Source organism: Cebus imitator, unplaced genomic scaffold, assembly GCF_001604975.1.
Source record: "Cebus imitator isolate Cc_AM_T3 unplaced genomic scaffold, Cebus_imitator-1.0 Scaffold264, whole genome shotgun sequence".
NCBI lineage: Eukaryota > Metazoa > Chordata > Mammalia > Primates > Cebidae > Cebus > Cebus imitator.
Window position 1 is genome coordinate 3,006,331 of NW_016107579.1, and position 13,886 is coordinate 3,020,216.

Genomic DNA, 13,886 nt, shown 5'->3' on the forward strand with positions numbered 1-13,886 from the left:
CTCACTTGCTTCACCTTGTTTTATTTCTCCTTTTCTTCGATGTTCACTTTAGAAAAAGCTGGAAAATGCAGACTCGTTTAAAGAAAGAAAATGCTGTAGCCTTACCACATGCAGAAAATCACGGTGAACATTTTACTGTGTTTTCCTTCCAGTTGGTCTGCTCTGCAAAGAGACGTCCTGTCATCATCCACATACCATTTTATTCCGCTTTTTTGCTTAAGGTTAATTCTAAGATTCACTTATTTTCACACTGTCACATCTCTGGATCTTGCACGCTGCAGTGGGGCTGATGTTTTACAGGCGCTGTCAGCCAGTGTTAAAACTCAGCTCTTTCCAGAGGAGGTTGTATTCGTTCTGTCAGTCACCTGGGGCACTGCCAACTTGAGATAACCTGAAATTAAACTTAAATTCAGTTACAGCATTTACTTGGGGTATTTCCAGATCACATCTTAGTGCAAATTCAGACTCAAAGCAGCGTGAGTATTGGCTTATGCACGTCCTCAGGGGCCGTTCTGTTCCCTGCCTGCATCCGGGTCCATGGTTGGGACACGGAGATTTCCTCATGGGCTCTTTCTGCCTGACAAGGCTGCTTATCATTCCCCTCACACCAAAGAAATACACGTTTAGGATCCCAATTTTACTTAGATGTCCTTTATTAGATAACCTATTCTGGGTATTTACTTCCTTAAAGGTATGTGAAATAGTGGTGTGTTTTCTAATCAAGTGTCTTAAATGTGCTGAAATGCCATAGATAGAAACACTTATGAGCATCTTTTCAGTGGCCCCACGATATTACATTAAGGGAAGTCCAATACTTTACTCACCCATTCTCTTGCTGTGTATTTATTTCCAGTCTTCTTTTTTTTTTTTTTTGGAGACGGAATCTTTCTCTATGGCCCAGGCTGGAGTGCAGTGGTGCGATCTCCACTCACTGCAACCTCTGCCTCCCAGGTTCAAGCAACTCTCCTGCCTCAGCCTCCCGAGTAGCTGGGATTACAGGCACCCACCACTACACCCAGCTAATTTTTGTATTTTTAGTAGAAATGGGGTTTCACCATATTGGCCAGGCTGGTCTCGAACTCTTGACCTTGTGATCTGCCCGCCTCGGCCTCCCAAAATGCTAGAATTACAGGTGTGAGGCACCACACCCGGCCCCGTTATTTCCATTCTTTTGTTAAATGAAGAGACTGTGCTCTTTCTCACACATGGCTTCTTTGAATCCACATTGTTTTTCAGGGTAGATTCTCAGAAATAGGCTTGCCATGGTGAAGGATTGAATACAGTAGTTCCCCCCTTACCTGCGAGTTTGCTTTCTGAGTTTTCATTTACCTGCAATACACCGAGGTTTGAAAATATTAAATAGAAAATTCCAGAAATAACTCATCAATTTTAAATGGCACTCCGTTCTGAGTAGCGTGACACAATCTCACTCCATCTAGCCTGGGACGTGACCCCTCTCTCCTCTCTTTGTCCATGGTCCCCACACCGGGCCTGCCCCCTGCCCTTCAGTCACTTAGGCAGTCACATCAGCTGTCACCACATTGCTGTGTCTCTGTTCAGGTCACCCTTGTTTGACTTAATGGCTCCAAAGCACAAGAGTACTGTACCTAATTAACAAATTAAACTCTGTGATAGGTCTGTATGTTCAGGTATATACATAGTATATACTGGGTTTGGTACTATCTGTGGCTTCAGGCGTCTACTGGGGGTCTTGGAACAGATCCCCTATGGATAAGCGGGGACTACTGTATGCTAAAGACCCTTGATACATAAAGCCTAGCGTCTTTAGAAGTTGATTTCTTTTCTCTCTCTCTCTTTTTTGGAGATGGAGTCTCCCTCTGTCTCCCAAGCTGGAGTACAGTGGCCCGATCTTGGCTCACTGCAACCTCCACCTCCTGAGTTCAAGCAGTTCTCCTGCCTCAGCCTCCTTAGTAGCTGGGACTACAGGTGCACCACTATGCCCAGCTAATTTCTGTATTTTCAGTAGAGACAGGGTTTCACCATCTTGGCCACGTTGGTCGCAAACTCCTGACCTCAGGTGATCTGCCAGCTTCGGCCTCCCTGAGTGTGGGGATGACAGGTGTGAGCCACGGCACCGGCCTTTTTTTTTTTTTTTTTTTCTGTTTTTTGTGTCATCTTTGAGGAAATGGAGTCAGTGCCACCCTGAGTTGGGGTGTGAATCTGCCTGTATTGATAGCAGCCGGCAGAGCTTGTTTAGAAAACTCCACAGGGTTGAAGGATTCAAATTAAAGAGGCTGAAATCAAAGGTAGACTCAGGTATAAGGCTGTAGAATCCTAAAAGTCAACTAAAAATAGGGCCAGTTTTGACATGTTTGTGAGCGTGCACATGCCGAGGTAGGCGCTTTCTGGAGTCAGATCACATGCTTCAAATGTTATGAACAACGCAGTAGGCATTGAGATCGTTCAATTTGAGGCATTCAAATATAATTAAATGTAATCAATTCAAACTAATTTTTTGTGGAGGTGAGTGGGCAGCTTCCTGAATTATGGGATTAGGCAATCCAGGTGTCGGTTGTACTAAGCTGACATTACCAAAATGTCTTAAACAGTTCTCATGTATAATTTAAGCTTTTCCCCAGTCTCATCCGCGCTCTTAATTTACTCAGCAAAACCTTTTTTTCTTGGATAAAGGTCATTTTCAACCCAGCTCTCACCTGGCTTTGTCATAAATTCCAAGGGGACAAATGATGTGCTTCCTGAGTCACAGACATTGTAAAATTGTCATCTGATTTCACTCCGGGTTGCCTTTCATTCTTCCATTTTTTTTGCTGCAAAGCAGCAAAACAATAAATGCCTCTGCATGCCACTGCAAGCCAGGGCCTGGAGTTACCCCAGGAACAGTGTGGGGCTCCTGATTGAAGGGGCAGCTAGCAGTACAGGAGGCAGCACAGCCTGGTGACCCAGAGGCCGCAGGAGCATGGCCCTCCCCTGTCAAAGGTGGCTTTCTCAGGACGAAATCCATTCGCTTTACGGCCCTGGCTGATGGGCCTTGGCCCATCTCTCTAGCTTCACCTCACTGCCCACTGGGCTCTTGTGGCCACCTCAGCTTCTTTCTGCTCCTCAGACTCCCATGCTGGACCCGTTGCTGCCTCAGGGTGTTGCTTTGTGTGTTTTCACAGCTGCCTGTAGGGGAGATAGACCTAAAAGAGCCTGGGCCCACATGCAGCCTCCAAGCAGTTCACTCATCACTCAGCTGCTATGGCCAGCCTGCCTGCTAGTGCTTGCTAGGTGCCAGGGCCCGGGGAGGGAAGCAACGCCCTGTGGTCCCTGTCCCCTGTGGCCCCTGTTCCGTGCAGTCAAGGTGCACAAACACAAAACACTGAATAACCCTGAAAGAGCAGAAGAGAGGACCAGAGGTCACTGGGCTGAATACAATGAGAAGTCGACTAAAAACCAGAAAAACAGCATCGGAAATAAGCTATCTGACAACAATCAGGGGAGAAGCTTGTGCTCCAGGCTGCGACGGAACCCCGAGGAGACCACTGCTGAGACGGCGCCCTGGTGTAGTTAAGCATGGGCCAAAGAAGGGACCACGTGGGTTCAAAGCTGGCCTTGTCACTTCAGCAACTCTGTGTCCTTGACCAAATGACTCAGCCTCTCTCAGTCTAAGTTTTCTCATCTGTAAAATGGGGATAATAAAGTCTACTTCACAGGATAGAGGTGAGATAATAGAGATACAGACCTGGCACATTCAATAGATGCCCGCATGGGTGTGTACTCCCCTCCCACGCCCGACCCTGTGCTGCTGGAGAGGAGAATGACTGGGGAGGTCTGTGCTCAAGTCAGCTGGGCATAACTAAGGACACCTTAAATTATGTAACCAGGTGACAAGCACCCAATTCATTCTCCACCCTGGGGCTAGTTCTGCTTATAAATTAAGGGGGCCAGGGTGGCCCAGGGGTCCCCAGATGCAGGTCCAAGTGGAGCACTGCTGGCTACACAGGGGCAGATTCCCAGGCCTCATCCCAGACTGACCAAGTCAGAATCCTTGGGGGTGAGACTCAGAATCCATATTTGTAAGCCTTCCCAGATGATTCTAAGTGCAGCCAGGTCTTCACACCCACACAGCCGGACGACCCCTGAGAGGCTTTCTCAGCCTTTGCAGCCTGTGTTTCTGGCCCCATCAGATGTGCTGAGCAGCATGGGTCTGGTTCATTGTTCATCCTCTGCCTTCATCAGAGACAGGGGTTTCTCCTGGTCCCACTCATGGGAGGAGGCCACAAACAGAGACAACTAAGTGGAGAAATAAATCTCTATCAACTGCCTCCTGCCCTGCTCTGGAGGTTGTCTGCGAAGAGGGAAAAAGCTAACTTCCAAGACCTGGGGTTCTTTCTCCCCACTTATCAGCTGAATCGAAACTGAAAATACGCCTCCGAGGCTGGAGATCTGTTACACGATTGAAACCTTGATAAGCAATCCCTTGTCTTGTGGCTGCTTCTACCTAAAAAGAAAATGAAACCCCTTGGAGTTCCTGCTGGTCTTAGATTTTTTTCTCTCGTAAGAACATAAAAATTATTTACTGTCACTGAGGTTCTTTCCAGATTGTCCCAAATAGCCATAAATTTCCCAGCTTTGTCTGGGAGGTATTTAGGAGGGTGAATTGCTGTTTACATAGTGAATTCCTATTGCAGATCCAGGGTTACTAAATTTCCCCCATGAGGACAGGTCATCTCTTGAACTCAGTGCTCTTATAGAGTGGGGGATTGAAGGAAGAGGTTCTCCCTGATGGTTTCTAAGGGGGTGCTTTCAAAACCTCAGCAAGAGCCTGGCACGGTGGCCCATACCAATAATCCCAGCATGTTGGGAGGCAGAGGCGAGCTAATCACCTGAGGTCAGGAGTCTGAGACCAGCCTGGCCAACATGGTGAAACCCCGTCTCTACTAAAAATATAAAAATTAGTCAAGTGTGGTGGCACATGCCTGTAATCCCAGCTACTTGGGAGGCTGAGGCAGAAGAATCACTTGAACCTGGGAGGCGGAGGTTGCAGTGAGCCGAGATCGGGCCATTGCACTCCAGATGGAGTGAAACGCCATCTCGGGAAAAAAAAAAAATCTCAGTAAGAGTGGAAGTGGTTTGCAACTATTGGTGCCACAGCAAAAGGGAACTTAAGGAACAATATGGTCAGGGAAGGGGTGTTGGGTTGTTTTTTTTTTTTTAATTAACAAAAAACCAGGAACACATTTCAAAGTAAATAGAGGGCCCAATTTTTTCTTTTGGTCTGAAAGGAGCTTCAAAAAATCGTTTCAGTGTTAAATAGAATGACAGTATCAATGGCAATGAAGATAGTGAGAAGTGCTACCCTCTGTTTAGTGTGGTGTCCCCGTGGGGGTTGGGGGAGAGATTTGATCCTGTTACGGGGAGACTGAGGATCAGAAAGGCCAAGTGCCTGGCCCAGGCATCCCCACGCAGCACCGCCCGTCTCCACCACAGTGCAGGGATGGGACAGAATGAATGTCCACCCACGCTGGTGCTCTGTCAAACGTCTGCTTTTAGAAGTTCTTTTTCGGCCAGGAGTGGTGGCTTACGCCTGTAATCCCAGCCCTTTGGGAGGCCAAGGTAGGCAGATCACAATGTCAGGAGTTTGAGACCAGCCTGGCCAACGTGGTGAAACCCTGTCTCTACTAAAAATAGAAAAATTAGCCAAGTGTGGTGGCACATGCCTGTAATTCCAGCTACTCGGAGACTAAGGCAGGAGAACTGCTTGAACCCAGGAGGCGGAGGTTGCAGTGAGCCGAGATTGCACCACTGCACTCAAGCCTGGGTGACAGACAGAGACTCCATCTCAAAAAAAAAAAAGAAAAAAAAGTTCTTTTTAAATAATTGTTTTCTAAATATCCTGGTCAAGTCAGGCTGCCGTAACAAAATATCACAAACTGGTGGCTTAAACAGCAAACATTTATTTATCAACAGTTTTAGAGGCTGGAGGTCCAGGATTCAGGTGCTTGCAGATTTGGCATCTGGTAGGGACCTGCCTTCTGGTTTGTGGATGGTATCTTCTCATTGCAACCTCCCTTGACAGAAGGGGCAAGAGAGCTCTTCACACCTCTTTTATAAAGTCACTTGTCCCTTTCATGAGAGTGGAGCCCTTATGATCTACCCACTTGCCAAGGCCCTGCCTTCTCACACCGTCACTGGGAGGTTAGGATTTCAACACTTCACTTCTGAGGGGACACAAACCTTCCAACCGTAGCAGTAAATAACCAACTTCTAGCCACTAAAAAATGTATTGCCCCTGGGTGAACAGAGAGGTGAGGATCAGAACCGCTTTTTGATGGGATGATTTAGGCAGTGCCAGAGAGTAGCTGTTGGATAGGGTGCCAGGCGGGCAGTTCACCAGCACTCCCCCAAACCTGGGTACTCACAGATCACAGCCATCAGGGTAGCAAGCCGGGTGAGGGGAGTGGCCTGGCTGGCAGGAGGTGATGGGGTGGCTTCCCCTCAACTCCCGAATTGCTGGCTTTTCTCCCTTTATTGTGGCCTGGGTCAGCACTGGAATTCAAGTTTTTGTGTGAACAGTACCAAAGGTTTTCTTGTGTGTGTGTGTGTGTGTGTGTGTGTGTGTGTGTGTGTGTGTATATATATATATGTATGTGTATATATATATGTATGTATATGTATATATATGTGTGTGTGTATAATATATATATATATACTAAATTGTTGATGCATACATAGGTGGTAAAGCCACAAAACAAAGCAAATAAGTGATTTACATAAAGTCATGATTGTGGTTATCTTTTGGGGGACATTGAGGGATTATGAGTGGGGACACATGTGAAGGGGATTCCTGGTGTATGACAGTATTTTATTTTTTAATTTATATGGTTATAATTATGTAAAATTATATATTTATGTGAACACATAATTTGTATAAATATATATAAATAACAATTTATAAACATTTATATAATTTGTATAAGTATATATAACTATAAATGTATTTACATTATGTATTTAAGTTACATATTCACATTATGTAAGTTATATATTTATATAAATATATGTAAGTTACATATTCATATTATTTATATAAATTACATATTTACATTATATATTTATATAAATATATATAATTTATACACATATACTTACATAAATATTGTTATCTAGTTTCATAAATATATAAATATATTGACATAAATAGAGTATAAAATGTAATGTTTTTTGTATTTCCGTGGGCAGGCTCCGCCGTAGCCGCCGCTCTGTCCTCTCTCTCATGTAGGAATCCGGCAGTGAGCCCAGGTTTGTCTCTTTCCTTCATCCTTCCACCTGAACATGGTGAGGACAGGAGCGGTGGGCATTGGCGGAGAATCTGACTTCTGGGCACCCACAGCAGGTGTTGGAGTCACTGAAACCTGATACCCTGAGCAAGGCCAGTGAAGGGCACAGCGGTGGCCCCTTCTCCCGGCCCTTGGTGCACCACTGAGTGGCCCCAGTTTTCTTGCCCTGCCCTCTGTCCCCTGGCAGGGCTGCTTCCTGGCTTAGTGCCATGTGGGTGGATTCTCCATTTGCAGTGTAGAATTGTGATTTCAAGCCTGGACTTTATGCAGGGCAGCCCTGGGTGGAATCCCACCTCTGCTGCCAACTGGCTGTAGGGTCTTAGGCAAACTGCCTGGTCGTTGTGCCCTCTGTCTTTTGGCTGTAAAGTGGGATGATGCCAGGATCCAGTGGCAGGGCTGCTGTGGGACTGGCCGTGTGCAGGATTGCTGATGTTGGGGTGGGGCTCTCTCCATTTAAAGAGGGGTGCTGTTACAGCAGTCTGGCCATCTTGGACCTTTACCCACTGGTTCTGCAGACTTCCTATGAACCCTGGCAATGCTTCAGCATCTGATCTGCTCTCTTTCTTTCTTGGGTTAGAAAGAGGCGTTCTGGAAGCTGGGTTCTTTTTTTTTTTTTGAGATGGAGTTTCACTCTTGTCACCTAGGCTGAAGTGCAATGGCACGATCTTGGCTCACTGCAACCTCCACCGCCCGGGTTCAAGTGATTCTTCTGCCTCAGCCTCCCAAGTAGCTGGGACTACAGATGCCTGCCACCATGCCCAGTTAATTTTTGTCTTTTTAGTAGAGATGAAGTTTCACCATGTTGGCCGGGCTGGTCTTGAACTCCTGACCTCAAGTGATCCACACACCTCAGCCTCCCAAAGTGCTGGGATTACAGGCATGACCCACCACTCCCAGCCCTGGAAGCTGGGTTCTAACCCCTGTCAAGATCAGTGTTTTGCACGCAGCTTTGGAGATGGGAGTGTGAAAAGTAGCCTGCTGCTTGGGTCTGTGATAAGAGCCCACCCCCTTCGTGCCAGTGGAGCCCCTCCTGCAGCATTACATGAGGAGTGCCGTCTCTAGATGGCATGTGAGAGGGTGGGCAGCAGGGGTCAGGATGGAGACCCAGGTTCCGTGTTGCCACCTGCAAGGCTAGATTCTAGCTCTTATTTTATCCCAAACTCTCATTTGAACACAGCTGGATTCCTCTCTTAAGATAAAATAATAATACGGATCACTTAACTGGCATACAGTGTGAACCAGGCACTGTTGCAGGTGAGAAGTGCTCTGTTAATGTGTGCACATCTGCGCGTGAGGACCCTGAGGCTGGGACAGCCTGATCCTGAGTCCAGCTTTTCCTCACCAATGACTCAGGAAAAGTTGCATTTATTGAGCCCCTACTATGTTTCAGGCATAGTGTAGGAAAATGTAACTAAAATCTCTGATGGAATCTTCCTCAAGGAAGATTAGAGAGGCAGAGATGGGGAAGGAGGGGCGGCAGGCAGCTGTGCCCTCCTCCAACAGGACGAGGGTCTGTCAGGTTAGACTGAGGGGCACAGAGACTACAGAGCCCCGGGGAGTCTCAGCTCTCCAGCCCAGGTGCAGCTGCCCCTTGGGCAGAGAGCCTGGAACACATCCGCTCATTAGGGACCTACTCGGGCAGCTGGCTGAGTGCCTGTCCCTAAGGCCTCCCTGAGCCAGAGGCTCCCCAGCCCTGGCACCGAGGGTGCAATCCCCAGAGCTGCTTTCCCAGGCTCACTGCAGAGGCATGCACAGCCCAGGTGTCTGTGGCCTCCACATCTAAGCCCTTTGGACACCCAGGAGTTTGAGCTCAGCAGTGAGCTCGGAGCTTGCGCTTGGGTTGCAGCATCCAAAAACCAATTAGTGTGGGGCTCGGGGGGAAATCTGTCTGACCAGTGGTTTGGCACAATCTTCAATCACTGTGAGACAGAAGATGTATGCTGTGTGCTGTGGCCACGGTGTGCGTGGCTGCAGCTCCTGCCAAATAGAAAGAGCCCCCACAGTGCCTCCGTCCCCCAGCCCTGCCTTTCCTCCCAAGTGCAGTGGGGGTGTCTTGGGTCAAGGGGCTCTCTAGACAGCTCTGTCCCCTCTGTAAGTCCCCCAGACCCCCTTGACTTGCTAAGCAGTTAGCCCTATGGCAGTCAGTTCTAAGGGTAAGGGGGCTGAAGGCAATGGTGCTTAGACACCCTTGAGGGGCAGAGACAATGTGATGAGAGCCCGTGAGGCCAGAGCATGCACCAAATCTCCCCTCTGATCATTTTGGAACAAGTACAGTGAGCATGAGTTGGAGGTGTCCCCAAATTGCAGTCATCTGGGGTCTTCCCCTGTCTCTTACCTTCGGGTTAGTTTGGCAGTGGATACGAGGCAGATGCTCTGCATCCGTCACTGTGTTCATGAATGGTCCTCATTTCCTGAATCCTTATGGAGCATTCTCTGAATTCAGCAGGGGCATGTTTTCCCGGGATGATGGGTGGAGCCCGAGGTGCATCTGGCTGCAACAGCCTGGGAGGGGCCCGAGCCGCCTGCAGATCTCGAGTGGGTCTCAGAGAAAGAGACACATAGGCCCCACATGCGTGTGCACATGCACACGTGGGCAGGAACGTGAGCAGCAGGCGTGTGTGCTCCACACACTTCTTCACTGGAACACTCACCCAGCCGCAGAGAGACTGGAGCAAGGGCTAAGGGAGGCCGAGTGAAGGAGCGCTCAGCCCTGGGGTGGGCTCCTGGGAGAAGTGAGTCACTGACCAGTAGTCATGGTGGGTTTGCTTTGCAGAGCCATCTCTGGAGCCTGAGGTCATATGGTCTCTTGTGCTGGCCAATCAAGTTCCTGGGAAGGGTTTTTGACAGGGAGGTTTTCCACAAGGGCTTGTCCCCCTGAACACTGCCTAGCCTGCTCAGAAACACCCCATGTCTTCAGCAGGCTTGGTGTTCCATTCCAGGCTTTCTGCTCCTGGTGGAAGGGGCAGTTCCTCCCCTTCCCTCCTGCTCCCACTCCCTCCTTTCCCCCTTCCCCTCCCCTCCCCTCCCCTACCCTTCCCCTCCTCTTCCCTTCCCTTCTTAAATAGAGATAGTCTCCTTATGTTTTCCAGACTGGTCTCAGACTCCTGAGCTCAAGCAGTCCTCCTGCCTTGGCCTCCCAAAGTGCTGGGATTACAGGTATGAGTCACCCCCAGCCAGGCCATTTGTCTAAGCATTCCTCAAATGCTCTGCTAAACCACCTAGTTAGTCTTGCCAATCACTTCCTGAGCTTTCCTGCCTCCCAGCCTTCCTTTATCTCAGTCCCCAGCTGCCTGGAATGCTCTAGTTCTCTCTCTCCCTCTTTTGTGCTCCTCGGAATCCTCATCGCTTTTTAAGCCCAACTCAAGCTCTACCTCTCCCAGGAAGCTTCGGGGGTCTACTTCACTCTAGTCAAAGATTCTTTGCTCTGAAGTTCTTTGAAATCATCTCTTTGCCTGAGGCTTCAGTTTCCTTACTTACTTGTAAAAGTGAGACAATACCATGTCATGGTTTGTTGTCAAGATTCCTTGTGACGACCTTCATAACACTGGCCCGCACATAGTAGGTGCTCAGTGAAATTCTCATTCCTTTCCTGTTCTATGCCAGGCACAAAAATACAGATGTGAGATGTAGTCATGGCCTCTTGGGAGGAAGGGGGCCTGGGGTGGAGGAGGCCTGGGTGAGGGGGTTCTATACCTACCCAGGGAAGGGAAAGGGTGGCAGGAAGCCTTTGGAAGGACCTGCTACTGGGCTGGGTTTGAAGGACAGTTAGAGGCCATTGGGAGCACCGAGGAACAGGAGTATGGAGAGGCAGTGGGGCAGGAGAAGGACAGGCTGGGAGGATGAGGATGGGAGCCAGTCGGTGGGAGGGGTTGGGTGCAGGGCACTGTCCGGGGGACAGCCTGGACTTTATGAAGGATGAGGAAATCACTAAAGGAGTTGAGGGTGGGGGCAACAGTGGGAGAGGCTGTGCCAGGAGAGGCGGCTCAGTAGCCTGTGAGGGCAGGTGGGGACCAGGGGAAGGCAGCCCTGACTCAGGCTTAGTCAGAGATCCTGGTCCAAGGTCCCCTGACCCCTCCCCGCTGTGGCCTCACAGTGCACTTCCTGGAATGAAAGGTGGAAAATGCGAGTTTGCTGTTTGGGGCTGCCCTTGAGCTTGCCCAGGTAGGGAGGATGATGGCCCTTCCTGAGGGCTGCCCATGTCCACTGCCCTGCTCAGTCCCCAACTTCGCAAGCTCACGGTGGTAACCAAGCTCCCTGCCCCAACACCTGACTTGCCTTTCCTGGGGCGGTTTCTCCCTCAGAGACTTCACTCCTTAGTTCAGCCTCAGCTGTTTGCTCAGCCCCTCACCTGAGTCAGTTTCAAGTGAGCAGAGCGCACAGGGGCTTTGAACACAAGCCACTGGGGACTGGGCAGGAGGGCAGGGGGAAGGAGGGCGGCAGAGGCAGCCATAGGCTCCTCGTGTTCCTCTGGATGCCCCCCTTCTCCTGGCACCCCGTGAGGGTCTGTTTTGCTGCCTGTTGTGCCCTGATCCCTAGCACCATGCCTGGGGAACCGTTAAATGGATGCCTGTTGAACTCCAGGGTCGCTGTCTCCAAGTCCCAGGTGTATAGCTGGGTGCACAGCGCCTGCCTCCGCGTTTGATGCCTCTCCCCCGCACAGTAGTCTAATTGCCCAGGATGTGGGGCAGGGGCAGAGCGACAAGGGGTGCGGGGGATGACTCTCTGCCCGTTCCCCTCAGCCAGGCCCTCTGCCGCTCCTCTGTGCATTTAGAGAGGTAAGGGCGACTGAGAGTGTAGGCCCGCTCGCCCGCCCGAGTGACCTGCCACTGTTGGCGGGGCTGGGGCAGTCAGGGGGGCGTGGCCTCCACTCCTTGCCCCTGAAGTGTGCTGGCCTCTGTCTGGAAACTGCTCATTTTTCCTACCACTGAGCTTGGCAGCCATCGGGGAATTTCTGGAGGGAGGGGGGGATCCTGGAAGGAAACCACCGTGGGACCTTGTTGTTTCCCCAGAAGCCCAAACACAAAGAGAGGATGGAGTGGAGGTGGAGAACCGAGTGCAGCTGCAGAGGGGGCTGTTTTTTCCCTTAAGAACAAACCGCCCCACGTCGGAAAAAGGAAGGCCGTTACCCTTTCATCTCCTGTTTTTTTCCTCCAACCCCGGGTCTAACTGTGTGTGGGATTTCAGCAGCAGGAAAGCGGGCGGCAGGAGGAGGTCTCCGCATGAGACAGCAGCAGTCAGGTGGGTGCCCTCCCTCGGCCGCATTGCTCTTTCAGCCCTACAGTGACCTTGTGACTCCCATGTTATTATCCTCATTTGCCAAATGAAGCTCAGAGAGGTAAAACGAATTGCCTGGTGTCACACAGCATGTATTGATGGAGCTGCTACTTTATTTTTTTTGAGACAGTGTCTCCCCCTGTCACCCAGGCTGGAGTACAGTGGCTTGATCTTGTTTCGCTGCAACCTCCACCTCCCAGATTCAAGTGATCCTCCCACCTCAGTCTCCTGAGTAGCTGGGATTTTAGGCACATGCCACCATATCTGGCTATTTTTCTATTAGTATTTTGTATTTTGTTAAGAAAGGGTTTCACCATGTTGCTCAGGCTTGTCTTGAACTCCTGAGCTCAAGGATCTACCTGCCTTGGCCTCCCAAAGTGCTGGGATTACAGGTGTGAGCCACCGCACCCGGCAGGAGCTGCTATTTGAATCCAGGTCTCTGTGGCGCTAAATTCATGTTAAAGCTTCCCCCTGGATGGGAAGAACGGCAGGCCTACGCAGGCCTGCTGTGGGAAGTAGAAAAGTTCCTTTTTAAAGTTTCCTTTCTTGTTAAAGAATAAGTGTGCTAATAGGTCTTTGTTAAACCCTATCCTATGTAGCTGTTAGACCTGCCATGCTTACAGGCACGTAGTACATTCTATGGCATTGTACTTTAGCCAAGATATCTGTGCTGGACGTGCTCACAGGCATGTCCCAGCTCTCCATTGCTTTTACCTGTTTGGAAAAGTTTTAAAGTTTGTCAGCCAACCGGATTTTAGTTTGGATTGTGAGGTCTGGCTCCAGCCAACGGAGATCAGACACAGCGATCTCGTGGCACAATGGCTAGTGAGGGTACCCTTCCTGCAGCATAGGAAGTAAAAATAGCATTGCTAAAAAATCCTTTGTCTCAGTGCTAATTTTTCTTTGTTGCACCAAGCATCAGTTTCCAACACCTGCTATCCCCAGTCTTGTTCTGGATCATTCCAGGCCTTCCCTCCATCAGAGCTTACTGTTTCTATGACCTCCTTGGTGCTTTCCTGTCATGCCTTCTCCTACCTGTGCTGTTGAGTCAGTGGGGGGTTGCTTCCTGGGCGCCTAGGTGAGTGTGTGGGGACTTAGGGAGACAGCATCTGGTGGCTTTTCAGGCTGCCACCCACTCAGCCTTTCGGGGCAGAGAGAGCTGGGTTTGGGGAGACAAGAAGCCTATTGCTGGGAACTGGGAACAGGAACAAAGTCAGTGCCTATAGCTGGAAAGGAGGCAGCAGTCTCAAGGAGCCCAGATCCACTGTCACAGGGCGTGTGTTTGTCCTTGGTCCTGTGGGAGCTGATGGG

The 13,886-nt window shown here is 49.8% G+C and overlaps 1 long non-coding RNA gene across 1 annotated transcript; it reads right to left on the bottom strand.

The window, feature by feature from the left end:
• Positions 1-1,314: 1,314 nt before the first annotated feature.
• LOC108283734 lies at positions 1,315-11,406 on the bottom strand. Its single transcript, XR_001816939.2, has 4 exons — positions 10,779-11,406; positions 9,637-10,128; positions 3,997-4,309; positions 1,315-1,329 (listed from the first exon to the last, which is right to left on the bottom strand). It is a non-coding gene; the product is annotated as an uncharacterized LOC108283734 (long non-coding RNA).
• Between the last annotated feature and the right edge of the window lie 2,480 nt (positions 11,407-13,886).